Source organism: Tamandua tetradactyla, chromosome 2, assembly GCF_023851605.1.
Source record: "Tamandua tetradactyla isolate mTamTet1 chromosome 2, mTamTet1.pri, whole genome shotgun sequence".
Lineage (NCBI taxonomy): Eukaryota > Metazoa > Chordata > Mammalia > Pilosa > Myrmecophagidae > Tamandua > Tamandua tetradactyla.
The window spans coordinates 186,636,167-186,649,542 of record NC_135328.1 but is presented as its reverse complement, the minus strand read 5'-3'; the positions used below and the strand labels follow the sequence as shown (position 1 = coordinate 186,649,542).

The 13,376-nt window shown below is 46.2% G+C and overlaps 1 long non-coding RNA gene across 1 annotated transcript in view; it reads right to left on the bottom strand.

The window, feature by feature from the left end:
- Positions 1–6,624, bottom strand: part of LOC143663570 (uncharacterized) — a 51,374-nt gene extending 44,750 nt beyond the window's left edge. The window contains exon 1 of the long non-coding RNA XR_013166049.1: positions 6,499–6,624. This is a non-coding gene — a long non-coding RNA (uncharacterized LOC143663570). The remainder of the gene's footprint in view (positions 1–6,498) is intronic.
- Positions 6,625–13,376: the final 6,752 nt, after the last annotated feature.

Genomic DNA, 13,376 nt, shown 5'->3' with positions numbered 1-13,376 from the left:
GAGGGCTGAGGAAAGGCCAGGAGAACAAACAATTCAGGGGCCTGCCCCTAACTTCCTCTGGTGGAGACAGAAGGATGCAAGACCAGTGCCCAGTCTACCTGTGGGCATGAGACCCCCCTCCAGGGTTCAAGAGTGGGCAAGATGCCAAGATGCTGAGGCCACGAGTAGCCCCCAGAGCCAGCCAGAATAGAGCCACGTGCCAGGGATGAGTAAGCAAATATGTGTGGTCACTCCTGACGCTGGCCCTGGGGATATAGCTGTGAGTAAAATACTCCTGGCTCTGCCCTGCTGGACCTCACACCCAGCGGGGGAGACTGACTTGACAATAAACATCTGTAACAGCAGCAAGAAAAAATAGAGGATGTTCTGAAAAGTCAGGGAATGTAGTTCAGGTTAGGGGTCAGTAAAAGATTTCTTCAAAGAAGTGGCATTTAAATGGGAACCTCTAGGACAGGAAGGAATCAAGTTTGCAGGCCTAAGAAATGGAGTGTGTCAAGGCCCTGGGCTGGTAAAGCCCTGCAGTCCATCAGGGAACAGAAAGGAAAGCAGCCTGCTTGGGGCACTGTAAACAAGAGTGAACATGGCTCAGGGGACGCATGGGGCCAGGGAGGCAGCACAGACAGAGCAGTCAGGAGACTGTGCTTTGAACCAAAACTAGTCCAGCCAATCCAGGGCAATATATAAGATTCTACAAAGGTTCCATGCACTAGGGAAACTTTCCAGAAACCTACAACCTTCAGATGGGTCCCTGGATCAGGTAAGTACTGAAACCTAGAGGGCCCAGCTTCTCTAGTTCATCAGCTAGTTCCATCTCTCTACCCCATATTATTGACAGCCCCTTCCAACAAGAAAAAGTTAGAATGGCCATAGCCCAAATACCCCTAAAGAGAGGGATAGAAAGATCAAAGGTGATGGTGGAGTTATACAGAGAAGGTGGGGTTTAACAAATGAATATGATTGCTGAATCATTAAATTGATATATCTTTTAGTCTCCAGTATCTTAGAGCAGCTAGAAGTAAAAACCTAAAATTGTGGAATTGCAACCCATACCAAACTCTGATATCTGTTCTACAAGTAATTGTTGTGCTTGCTTTGAAATTTATTGCTTTTTGTATATATATTATTTTTCACAAAAAAGAAAAAAAATCTATCGTAGTGATAAAAAAATATATTTATTCCTTCTAGCCTTCTATATTCTGGAGAAGCTAGAAAGAAAAATCTGCGATGATGGTGTGGTAGGCTATGACAAACTGTGGGCTCTGTCCTATAACTACTTGTTGAAGAGTACCTTGAAAACTATTACTTTTTTCTTTCTTTGCTTTGTATATATGTTATATTATACAGTTAAAAAAAAAAACTTTAAAAAAGAGAGAGACTGTGCTTTGGAGCCATCCAGACCTGGATTCAAACCCTGGCTTCACCAGTTACTAGCTGTATGATCTTGGAGAAGTAGCTGTATCTCTCTGAGCCTATCTCCTCAAACACACACACAAAAAGGGGGCTAATAATCCTGATGTCACAAGATCAGTGTCAGGATTGAGTGGTATCACACACCACGCAAGTGCTTAACTGGTAAATATTCAATGGATGAAGTTAATGTTAATACCGAGACCATCCAACAATCTTGGGGTGGCCAAGACTGATTCTTCCCCTGTACCATCTGCCCAGGACATCAAGAAGGAGTAACATTTAAATGCTTAGTATGAGCTCTGGCACCCCAACACAAGGCCTGGGTCTTCCTTAGAATCATCATTTGCAGTTGCTCTGTAGCTGTCAGTCTCCCCTTCATCTTTTCTCCCTCTGCTCATAGCTGGGCCCACCGGGACCCCTGTGTCCACATCATCCCCCTCATTCCTTCAGTCTCTATGGCAATCTTGGCTGGTGGGCATCTGAGGCAGCCTCGGCCTCCCCTCGGGGTTAGAATGAAGCTGAGTCCCCAGCCCCGGGCCCAGTAATTCATCCTTGATTGCCGGGCTCCACTGTGGCTCAGAATTCCAGAGTAAACCCTGGGACCTGGTGTTCTAGTTTGCTAGCTGCCAGAATGCAACACACCAGAGACGGATTGGCTTTTAATAAAAGGGGATTTATTTTGTTAGTTCTTCAGAGGAAAGGCAGCTAATTTTCATCTGAGGTTCTTTCTTATGTGGGAAGGCTCAGGGTAATCTCTGCTGGCATTCTCTCCAGGCCTCTGGGTTCCAACAACTTTCCCCAGGGTGATTCCTTTCTGCATCTCCAAAGGCCTGGGCTGAGCTGCAAATGCTGACATGACGTATGCCGAGCTGCTTGGTCTGTGCTACGTTGCGCTCTCTCTTTTAAGCCCCAGCCAATTAAGTCAAACATCATTTCATTGCAGCAGGCACACCTCCTAGCCGACTGCGGATGTAATTAGCAACAGATGAGGTTCACGTACCATCGCTCATGTCCACAGCAACAGAACTAGGTGACTTCACCTGGCCAAGTTGACAACTGAATCTAACTACCATACCTGGGGTGTCCAGAATACCCCTTGCCCCACCCACCACAGCTGCTCCAGCAACCAAACCTCAGAGTCCTGCCCACTCGCTGCCTGGCCTAGAGCCCCAGACTCCAGCACTGTGATTATGACCTAGTGCCCTGGGCCTGGCCCCTGCTTAAATCCTTCCCATCTGCCTTAGGCCCAGGGGAGGCCATCTTACACATGCACCATGCACAGCCACATGCACACAGAGCTTCCAGGTCCAACAGCCCTCTGTGGGAGTCCCAGGGACTTTCCTGCCACTCAACTCATTGCCCTTCCCAGTACCTTAAAGGCCAATGTCTTATCAAGCCTGCCATGCTTTGGATCCAGAGCCTTGGGTCATCCTGGCCAAGGCCAGGTTCCCGGTGTCTGCTCAGCCTGACCCCAACCACTTCCTCACTAGCTATATGTTTGGCTGAGTCCCATCCCCATGCATCACCCCAGACCCACCTGATTCAGAAGAATTTGATGCATTGGCATCCACCCTTTCCCTCCCAGCCCTCTCCATCTCACCCTTCAAAGGACGTGGTTGTTAAAATACAATCCCAACCTGTAGAATAGACTCCTGGAAAATAGCTTTTAAAACAATAGTAGGATTTTTTTGTTGTTTTATTGCAGCACAATTTTTGAGCATTTGTTATGCACCAGCTATAGCTAAAATGTTTTATATGTATCTTCTCAGTTCATCCTTATTAAAACAAAAGAAAGAAAGAAAGAAAACCCTCTGAAGTAGACATCACTATTATCCTCATTTTACAGAGGAGAATATAACAACCCAGAGAGGTTAAGCTACTTTCCTGAGATTACACAGCTAAAAAGTGGGATGCTGAAATTCAATCCTAGGGCTGCCTGGTTTTAAGCAGACACTCTTGACCCCATCATACTACCTTCCCATCATCAGAGATACCAGGCATCCCAGAGATGATTCCATTCAACCCATCTCCGTACAGACAAGAAAACTGAGGCTCAGAGAGAGAATTGGGTTTATCAAAGTCACACTAGGAGCTAGTGATAAATCCTGCGGGTTTCCAGGCTCATTGGCCCAGGGATCTATCCTCCACATTAATCATTCCAAAATCTGCAGGGTAAGCAAAGGTTATGTGGCTAATGACGGTGGCCTCTGGTAAGAGTCAGGCAGAGTAACTGTCATCCAACTCCTCACTGGATTAAAAAAAAAATACTAAGCTATGTTTGCCAATAAATATCTTAGGAAGCTAACGGGCATTACTTCACGAATTCTCCTACATTGAGATTAAAGTGGTGGTCCTTCAGAGGGTGAAGAAGGTCTCAATGAATTAGGAAAAGCAGTGTCTTGACTTAGGGTATAGCTGGATCCAGAAGCTTGCCTCTCTTCTGCTCCGTCTTTTGAAGCCTATGTCTTACCTCTCCATTTTTCAGAAGATTTGGAGTCCAAAAGACCTACATTTTGGTATACACAACTGATGACAATAATTGACTCCTCTCCCAATTCTCAAGAACTGGACACATCCACAACCTTGGAAGGGGCATACTGAAGTGCCAGAATTGGCAGTTGGTTGATTGGCCAAGGATGGACACATGACCCAAGCTGAGTCAATCAAATTATCTCCTCCTGAGATTTTGAGATAAAGACATGGTTGTTAGCTCTGGGGAGTGTAACTAAGAGGTCAGGAGACTTAGGGACTGAGGCTCCCACCATTCTGAAAGGACCACAATGGACCTGGTGCAAATAGATGTATGAATTGAAGTCAGGTCATAGAAAAAGAGGAGAATGAAGAAAAAGTAGAGAGATGAGAGGTCCCAAGGTCTTCTCCTGTGGTGAAGCCAGGAAGGACAGCTCTATCACCCCCCCACAAAGGCATTGGACAGTGCCTCCTACCCTTCCCCAATTCCTTACCTTTTGGGGAGGAAGCACCCAGGGCCACTGCAGACACACCTTCAATTCTTGGTTTCCTGCTGCTCACTTCCAAACCATTCACCCATCCAAAGCAAGTGAAATCCTTCCCCAGAAAACATTCCTTCCACACCTCCAGCCACAAGCAGGTAGAGTGACCCAGTTAGATCCTGTCACCCTCCTCCCTGCCACCTGCACACATACACCTTCCCTATACCTGTGGACAGACTGTTTTCCTGGGGCCTTGGCAGTAAGGTCTTCATACAGAATCTGAGCCATTCTATCCTGCTGGTTCACACAGGTCCAAGGAACACCATTGGTGGTAGTTATTTTTAGCTGCTTAGAGTCTTTTTTTCCCTAGATGCCCCATTCCCCATGACAGTTGGGGATTGTCAATCATATGACCCCATCTCTCCAGCTAATCAAAATACACCAACACACTAGCCTCAGTGCTTGGCCGAGGGGTGGACACATGATCCAAGACCCTCCCTAGATAGAATTGCTCAGAAGGAAACCATAGGTAGGGTTGAACCAGGACAGATATCTCCAAAGTACAGATGAGAGGCAGAAAGTACAGAGAGGGGAGGGGTTTTCCCTTTCTTACATCAGCCTTGCACAGAATGTCCCTCAAGGCTAATCTGGAGATGGCTGTTTCCCTAGTGCTGGTGGCATTCAGTGGGGCCATGGATTAGTCAAAATAGGCTCCACTAGATTGCAGGAAGAATTGAACTGTGAAATCCAGAAGCTTTACCAAATGTAGGTTTATTTCTTATAAAAAGTCAAATGTGAGTCAAGCTGCCCTCCTCTGCCTGGAATATGTGACCATCTCTGTGGCAGAGGCAAAAAGAGAGATGGAGGAGGCACACCAGCTTTAGACTGCTTCAGCCCAGAAGTGACAGGTTCACTTCAACTTGGAGTCTAATTGGCCAGAGCTACTCACATGGCCCCAACTCAGTTACAAAGGTGATTGGGACATTTGAAAGGACAAATGGGGGAGGGGGGAGTTGTACAAGAGTAGCTCCGTGGTAGAATTCTCACTTGCCATGCGGGAGACTGGGATTAGATTCCCAGTCTGTGAACCTACCCCTCGTCCCTCCCCCCGCAAAAAAAAAAAAAAAAATCAACGAATGGTAAATGGTACTACATTAATGGGATAGTCACGTGGAAAAAGAATGAAATGTGGCCCCCAGCATCCAAAAAAAAGGACATATGGATGTTTAATGAGAACCAACTGGTATAAGACATGTGAAATCAAAAGAGCCTCCAAATGAGAGTGTTCTTATTTGAATTTTCTCCAGGGCCCCAAAGGGCCATGGCTATTAGAGGGGAGCCCAGAAGCCTGGAATCACTTTGTTTAACCTGCCCTGAGCAAACAACAGCCCACTTTGCCTTTGACAGACCAAACCCCAGTTGGGCACCTAAGTTATCCCACACTGGGTGGGACACAGGCTCAAGTACAAGGCTCAACCGCCATCACCCAGGACAGGCAACCAGACCCATGGCCTCCTCTGCAGCCCATCGGGGCCTCTTGGCCATTGGGCTGCAGAACTACTCCAAATCATCAAGGCAGAAACTTCTGTAAAAAATGCCCTTCCTGAGCAATTAGGCCCACACAAACAAATTGGCCCAGAAAATCAAGATTCCCACAAGTGCAGGGACTTGATCTTGAAGGAAGACAACATTTCCAGCCTTGTATCTCTTAATCAACACAATTATGCAGAGGCCCTTGCCAAGAGTTCCCCTACTAGTCTCTACCCAAACCCCAGATATTGCTCAATCTGTAACAACCTAATTAGTGGAGGAAGGAGGGCAGGGGAGGGGGCAGGGCAGCTCTCAGGAAGCTGCTGCACCTTCAAAGGAGCCATTCCCTGCAAGTGGAAGAGCTGGGAGTTCAAGGTGAGGAGAAAATGGCAGCCATGCTTGTAAATCAGCACTGCCTAATGTAAACAATGTACTCTTCCTGCTTTTAATGAGCCCATTTTCCCCCAGCTGGAAGGGGCGAGCAATGGCAGGGAGGCCTTTGATGTGATTCATTGGAAGCTTGATGCTAGCACAGAGGCATTCTGTAGCAGGCTGAGCACTTTCATCTCCGCAAAGAAGAGACACCCCCCTAATATCACGGGCTCACCTGGAAGACAGGTCTTTTACTATAGAGATTCTGGAATCCACTGTCGAAGGGAACCAGATGGCTTTGCTTTTACTCATCTTGATCAAATTAGCCCGGAAGCTGCCTGGCTTCCTGGAGGGGTGGGTGCGGGTGGGGCAGGTGTGGAGAGACTGGGGATGTCACAATGGAATAGATTATGCAAATGTGTTCATTTGTATAAACATGAATGTTCTTAAGGAAATCATCTGACTAAATAGAAAAATTGTTTATGATCAATGAGCAGAGTCAGACCAAACGCCTCAAAATGATCTGCACCATTTCTCTGGCTTGTTGCCAAAAGCTCTGCTCCCTCTTCTGTGTAGCCAGTGGGTCAGGTGAGGACTGCATATGGAGAGCACTGCACATGGAGGCCTATGGAGGTGTGTGAGGGGGTTCAGGTGAGACCCCTCCCCCAGCGGCCTCAGGAAACATGGCGGCCACCAGAAGGTCAGAGATGGAGGTGCCACAGAACAGCCTGGGGCTTCCTTGTTCTCTCAACCTTCCGGGAAGAAACCGGGTGCAAATCACACCTTCAGTTTCTGCCTCCACCTCCTTCTGCTTAAGATGCAGTTACAAGTCAGAGAGAGCAGTTTAAGGACAAATCTCTCAGACCAATCCCAAGCTATCCTCCAAACGCCTCTCCCCCTTGGCCTCTTGCTTCAATGTCATCCTCTCCCTTTCTGACACCACATTCCTGAAGTTGTCCCATAGCCAGACCTCTCAATGCAAATGTTTCACTGGGAAACATCTACCCCATGGCATCCCATTTTCTCCCAACCACAGCTCTATGAAATAAGCAGGATATTATAAACCATCCACAGAGAGTGTACACACTGTACACATCATTCTTTTGTTTGTTTCTTTTACCCAAACCTCAAGAGGTAATGTAATTTGACAAGGTTTACCCAGATAGTAAGTGGACAAAAGAATGTAGCAGAGCCCACCTTAAAGGTGTCACTCAAACCAGTGATGTCTCCTGCATCCCTTAAGCCCCAACACCAGCTGTTCACTTGGCATCTCTGTGGAGAAAGCAGGACCAGTACATTCATTCACTCAACAGTAACCATATTTTCCAACAGACCATAAGCGGAGAGATTTCTCCACAAGCAGATCACCCCTTTGCATCAACCGGTTTATATGGTAGCTAAGGAAATTTCTGGAAAGAACTCACAGAATGTCAGTGACTGGAATGCTGATAGGAACAGGCTGTATACAGGTATGTCTAGGAGTCTGGAGCCCTGAAAAAGTCATTGCCTAAACAATATGGAGATCAAAGAGGGCAGCAATCCATGCCATCTGAGCAAACCAAGGAGGGCTTCAGAGAGGAAATGGCATTTGAATTGGGCCTTGAAGGGTGAGTTGGAACTCATGAGGTGAAACTGAAAGTAGAAAAAACCAGGAGCTGGAAAAACCCAAGCAAACTCTGGAAGGAGAAGGGCACTTTGGGGGTTCCTTTGCAGCTGGAATACTCAAGGTTCACACCTGGGGAAGGGAGCAGAATGAGTGGAGGTTGAGTGCAGGGCATGAGAAGCCAGAGGCCATGCCAGGGAGTTTGCATATTATCCTTCCTCGGACCTGAGCATGTCACATCGTCAGGGCCTCCTCCTCTTCCTCCTTTTGCAGTGGACACCCTGGAAAGTTACCTCAGCTCTTCATACCTCTACTATCCTGGAATAGGAGAGACATCAGGTCTGACAGAGGGTGAGCCTGCTGAGAAGATCTGAGGAAGACCCAAAGGGATCCAGGTCAGGGGGCAGATCGGAGCTTCACTCCACTGCTGTTCTCCTGTGCTCTGGTGCCTCACAAGTGTGGGGGCACTAGATTTCCTCAACCCCCAATATAATCTGGAGTGTCCAAAGAAAAGGGCAGGATGAAGATATAGTGTACACAGCAAGGCAGGAACTAATTCCCTGTTATTCAATGAGGAAATTGAAACCAGATAGAGGAAGGATTTGCTCTAAGCCACATTATGAGGTGGTGGCAGATTTGAGACCAGCACCCAAGGTGTCCAAATGCTATGGATTGGAGTCCACCCTTTGGCCATAACTCACTCCCAGAATACAATTTATTTATAGTTACTAAATGAAGCGGGTAACATTCCAGCCTCCCAACCAACAGACACACATACTCAGCTACCACATCCCGTCACTGTAATAGCAAAAATAGTAATAGCCCCTGATGGGGACCAGACACTGTGCCAGCACTTTGCAGTCATTACCTTGTGTTGTCCTCATGGTAATCCACTGTGGTGGGAACTATAACTTTCATTTTCCAGATGAGAGAGATGAGACTCAAGGTTGCTGAACCCTCTCTCCATGCAGCGAGTGCTACATATCCAAAGAAACATACAGATACACAATGCTGGAATTAGCAACTGGCACCATGTCTTCCTAGTTCAAATAAAGCAGATTTCAACAATGGGTGGGCACAACTCTGAAGGTAAATAAGGTCACTGTGGCCTCTGAGAAGCCACAGTAACTCCTTCACTCCACAACAGAATGCAGGGAAACAACACAGTAAATGGGTCCCAGAAACCAACAAGGACTCTCAGACCTGACAACCCAGCCAGCTCTGCAAATTGTGTGGGCCGAGGAATGGATGCTGCAGAAGCTGCCAAATTCTCCACTTTCAGTTTCCCGAATCTCACCATAACTCACCTGAACTTGGGTGACATCTCAGTAGCCACCATACTAAGTGAAGCAGCTGTCATGGCTCACTTGTATCACTGCAACAGCCACCTAACTTCTCTCCCTTCCTCTTCTCATCATTACCCGCGTCCCACTCATTCTCCATGCAATGGCCAGGACTCCCTTCCTCTTCTCATCATTACCCGCGTCCCACTCATTCTCCACGCAATGGCCAGGACTCCCTTCCTCTTCTCATCATCGCCCACGTCCCACTCATTCTCCGCGCAATGGCCAGGACTCCCTTCCTCTTCTCATCATTACCCAGTCCCACTCATTCTCCGCGCAATGGCCAGGACTCCCTTCCTCTTCTCATCATCGCCCACGTCCCACTCATTCTCCACGCAATGGCCAGGACTCCCTTCCTCTTCTCATCATTACCCAGTCCCACTCATTCTCCGCGCAATGGCCAGGACTCCCTTCCTCTTCTCATCATCACCCGCGTCCCACTCATTCTCCGCGCAATGGCCAGGACTCCCTTCCTCTTCTCATCATCGCCCGCGTCCCACTCATTCTCCACGCAATGGCCAGGACTCCCTTCCTCTTCTCATCATCGCCCGCGTCCCACTCATTCTCCATGCAATGGCCAGGACAAACCTTTTGTATGCATAACTGATCACATTCCAACTTAGAACCCTCTAATGGCTCTCCATCATTTCAGAAAATAAACTCCTTTATATGACCGCAATTTCCTGCCTAATCGGGTCTCTCATCTCTCCTACCCAGCCATGATGGATTACTTTCAGTTGGTCTAAACATGCCTCAAGCTCACCTCTGGACCTTTGCACATACTCTTCCCTCTTCTCAGAACACTCTTCCCAACTCTCTACCAACTTCTGTAATCTTTAGGACTCAATTTAAATATCAACACCTCTAAGAGGTTTTTCCTAACCATCACTATCAACCTCAGGTTTCAAGTGAGCTCCCTATTTTACCCCCTCATCATGACTACATTTCCCTTTTGTCACCTTTTCCACCCTTTTTCTAAACTTTTTTTATATCTGTCTTTCTTGCTAGACTGTAACCCCGGGAGGGCAGACCATATCTTTCTTGTTCTCTGCTGTAGTATATTCCAAACTCTGAGCACAGTGTCTCATTCATGATGGGGTAATACATATTTGATGAAGAAAGTAGAAGGAAAGGAAGGAGAGAAGGAAGAGAATAGGGATCTCTGTCTTTTAAGAGCTGCCTTCCCTTTCCTGGCTGAGAAAACTGCCTTCAGTAACACTGAAGAGGAGGGCATTTATTGAGCATTTACATATGTCAGGCACTTTACATACAGCAGCCCATTTAATTATCACTCCTCTATAAGGTAGCATCCATCATTAGCCCCATTTGAGAAATCTAAGAATCAGAGAACCAAGTTCGCTCATCATTGGGATTTGAATTCAGGTATGAGTCTAGAGGCTGGGCTTTTAACCAGTACGTTATACTGGCTCCCAGAAAGATCCAGAACAGTCACTCACACTGTGAAATCTTCTGTATGCAGGACCGAGTTGACCATAAAATAAAATAAGCATGAACTTGTATTTCCAAAGTGAATTATGTAGAGGGAGAAAAAATGTAATCTTGAAACCCTTAAAATATATTCTCATAAAGCTCTAATCAGTCACTCTTAAAGAAGGCGAGCCTCACATATCACCTGTTGTCTGCCAGAAAAGGAAAGTAAAATCTTCACTTGTCAAGTGCGTAAGCCAAGAAGATAAGGAAGGTTAGAAATGAGTGTGACCTCCAAAATGGCGGAGCAGAGTGAGAGGGAAATGAAGATTTCACTCTCATAGTATATGGGTCCAAAAGAGGCAGTGCTTTTCTACCTTCGTACCGGAAAGACATGCACTGGGAATTTCAGCTCAGGACACCACCACCTACCTCACCCAATGTCAGGCCAAAACAGACTTCCTTGGAAACAAAAGGAAAGCAGAGATGCTGGTAAATATCTCTGGGGTTCTCAAAAAATATGAGCCCTCTTATGATATATAGCAAGTCTGAGCGTGACGTGGGATTCTCTGTAGGCTAACTACCCACAGCATTCCCCTCTCCCTCATTTACAGAAGCCCCATTTTGTTCATGAATGCTCTCTGGGTGTGTATTTATTCTGGTCTAAGCCAGACAAGGTCATTCCATCCCTCTGGTCAGTGATTATTTAAGAATGAGGATAGGATGCCCTTCCAACCAGTGAGACACAAGAGAAAGTGGGCTGAGGGACTTCTGGGGAATGCTTCCTAGATCTTAAAGCGATGCCTGGAGCTGTTGCAACCATCTTATACCTGTGAGGGGAGCAGCTGAAATGTGGAGAATGTCAGAGGAGAGGCAGAAAGAACCTGAGTCCCGGGTGAGGTCACTGGACGGCAGAAACACCAACCCTGGAGTTACCCCAGCTCCATTCTTTTTATTATGATGAGTAACAAATTACCCATCTTGTCTAAGCTCCTTTGAGTTTGTTTTTCTACTCCCTGCAGCTGAAAGCATCCTGGTTGATACATATTGTGGAAAGAGCACTGATCTTGGAGTCTAAGCAGATTCAAGTTCAAATTCCAATTCTGCCATGTGAATTTGGGCAAGTAGCATCACTTCTCTGAGTCTTGCCTCCTTCATCTCTTCCTGCAGGGAAGGAATTAAACTCATTTGCGTGACAAATATTTATGAGTACCTAGTCTGGGGACTACAAAGGTAAATGGCACGGTCACTGCTGTGAAGGAGTTCAACATGGTGGGAGAGTCCTGATAATTGTACAGATAATCACATTTTCTTCAATATATGATAGCAATGTTAAGTGCATCATTATTTTTTGTACTAATAAGAAAGAACATATGCTGCAAATGAAACTAAGAAACAATGTGTTTTATCACAGGATTTTTATTTTATTCTTATCAAAAGAGCTGTATTAAACTTAGCTATTTTTTAAATCACATAACTCTTAGATGTACACATTAAAAAGTATATAAGCAAAATTAATTGTTTAAAAATATTAAAAACTTCTTCACTCTTCTGAATCACTTTACTTCTCAGAGTGGTTTTTGGCTGTGATGTCAAGAGTGCATTTCTTCAAAGAGGCTTCCACTGTTATCCCTAGGATCTTCTCTCCTGCTAATATCCATGCCGCAACTTCTGAATCTGGACTTTCTTGGTCTTACCTGAAGTTATCAACAGAAAACTTTGGAGCCCACTCATATTCCTTCCTCAAATGGTCCTTAACTTGTCTGGGCCTGAAACATCAAGGAATTGCAGTTGTCCAGGTCAATCCACCAGAAATAACACACCCTTCTGGCACACCCAGGTAGCGACAGTCACCTCATGCCTGCTACCTGTCTGACGGCCCCTGTGACAATGCCATGCCCTGTAAAAATGCATCCCGACTTCAGAGATATTAACATGGAAAACCTTCAAGCCGAGGAAGACAGTAATGTGACAATGGCACTTCCATGTGATCTGGATTCACAAAACTTACCCAATCCTAGATGCTGTAGGACACATTGAGTCCTTCAGCTTTTTAGAGGAAGTGAGTGGCCTTTGGGCAGGATCCTGAAGCATAAAGAGGAATTCACCATAAATTCAGGGGAGGGCATTCTAGGCTGAGGGAACAGCCTGTGCCTTCCACAGAAGCACGAAGAATCATGGCACATTTGGCAAATAGTCAATAGTGCGGTCAGGCTTAAGCAGGAAGAAATTAACAAAATATGAGGCTACTTAGGAGATTCTTAGGTTAGACTAAGGAACTTAAACTTAAGTCTATGGACAATGAGAGCCACAGAAGGTTCAGATGTGTATTCTGGAATGATCTCTCTGGCAGAGGAATGGACTGGAGGAGAAAAGACAAAAAGCAGGGGAGCTTTTAGGAGGCTGTCACACTGATGAAGCTGCAAGGTGTGGGTGGGGAATTAGTGTGCTGGTTTGAAGTTCTGTACCCCAGAAAAGGCCATGTTCTTTTAACCCATTTCTGTGGGGGCAGGCTTATTGTGGGTGGGAACTTTTGGTTAGGTTGTTTCAATTGAGATGTGACCCACCTCATTCAAGGTGGGTCTTAATCCTTTACTGGAGTCCTTTATGAGAAGATGAAAGACAGGAAAAGTCAAGAGAATTTGGAGAGAGAGAATCCCCGGAGATATTAAGAGAAGACCCACAGAAGCTTAGAGAGGAAGCCACTGAAACCAGAAGCTGAAAACAACAAAACCGGGA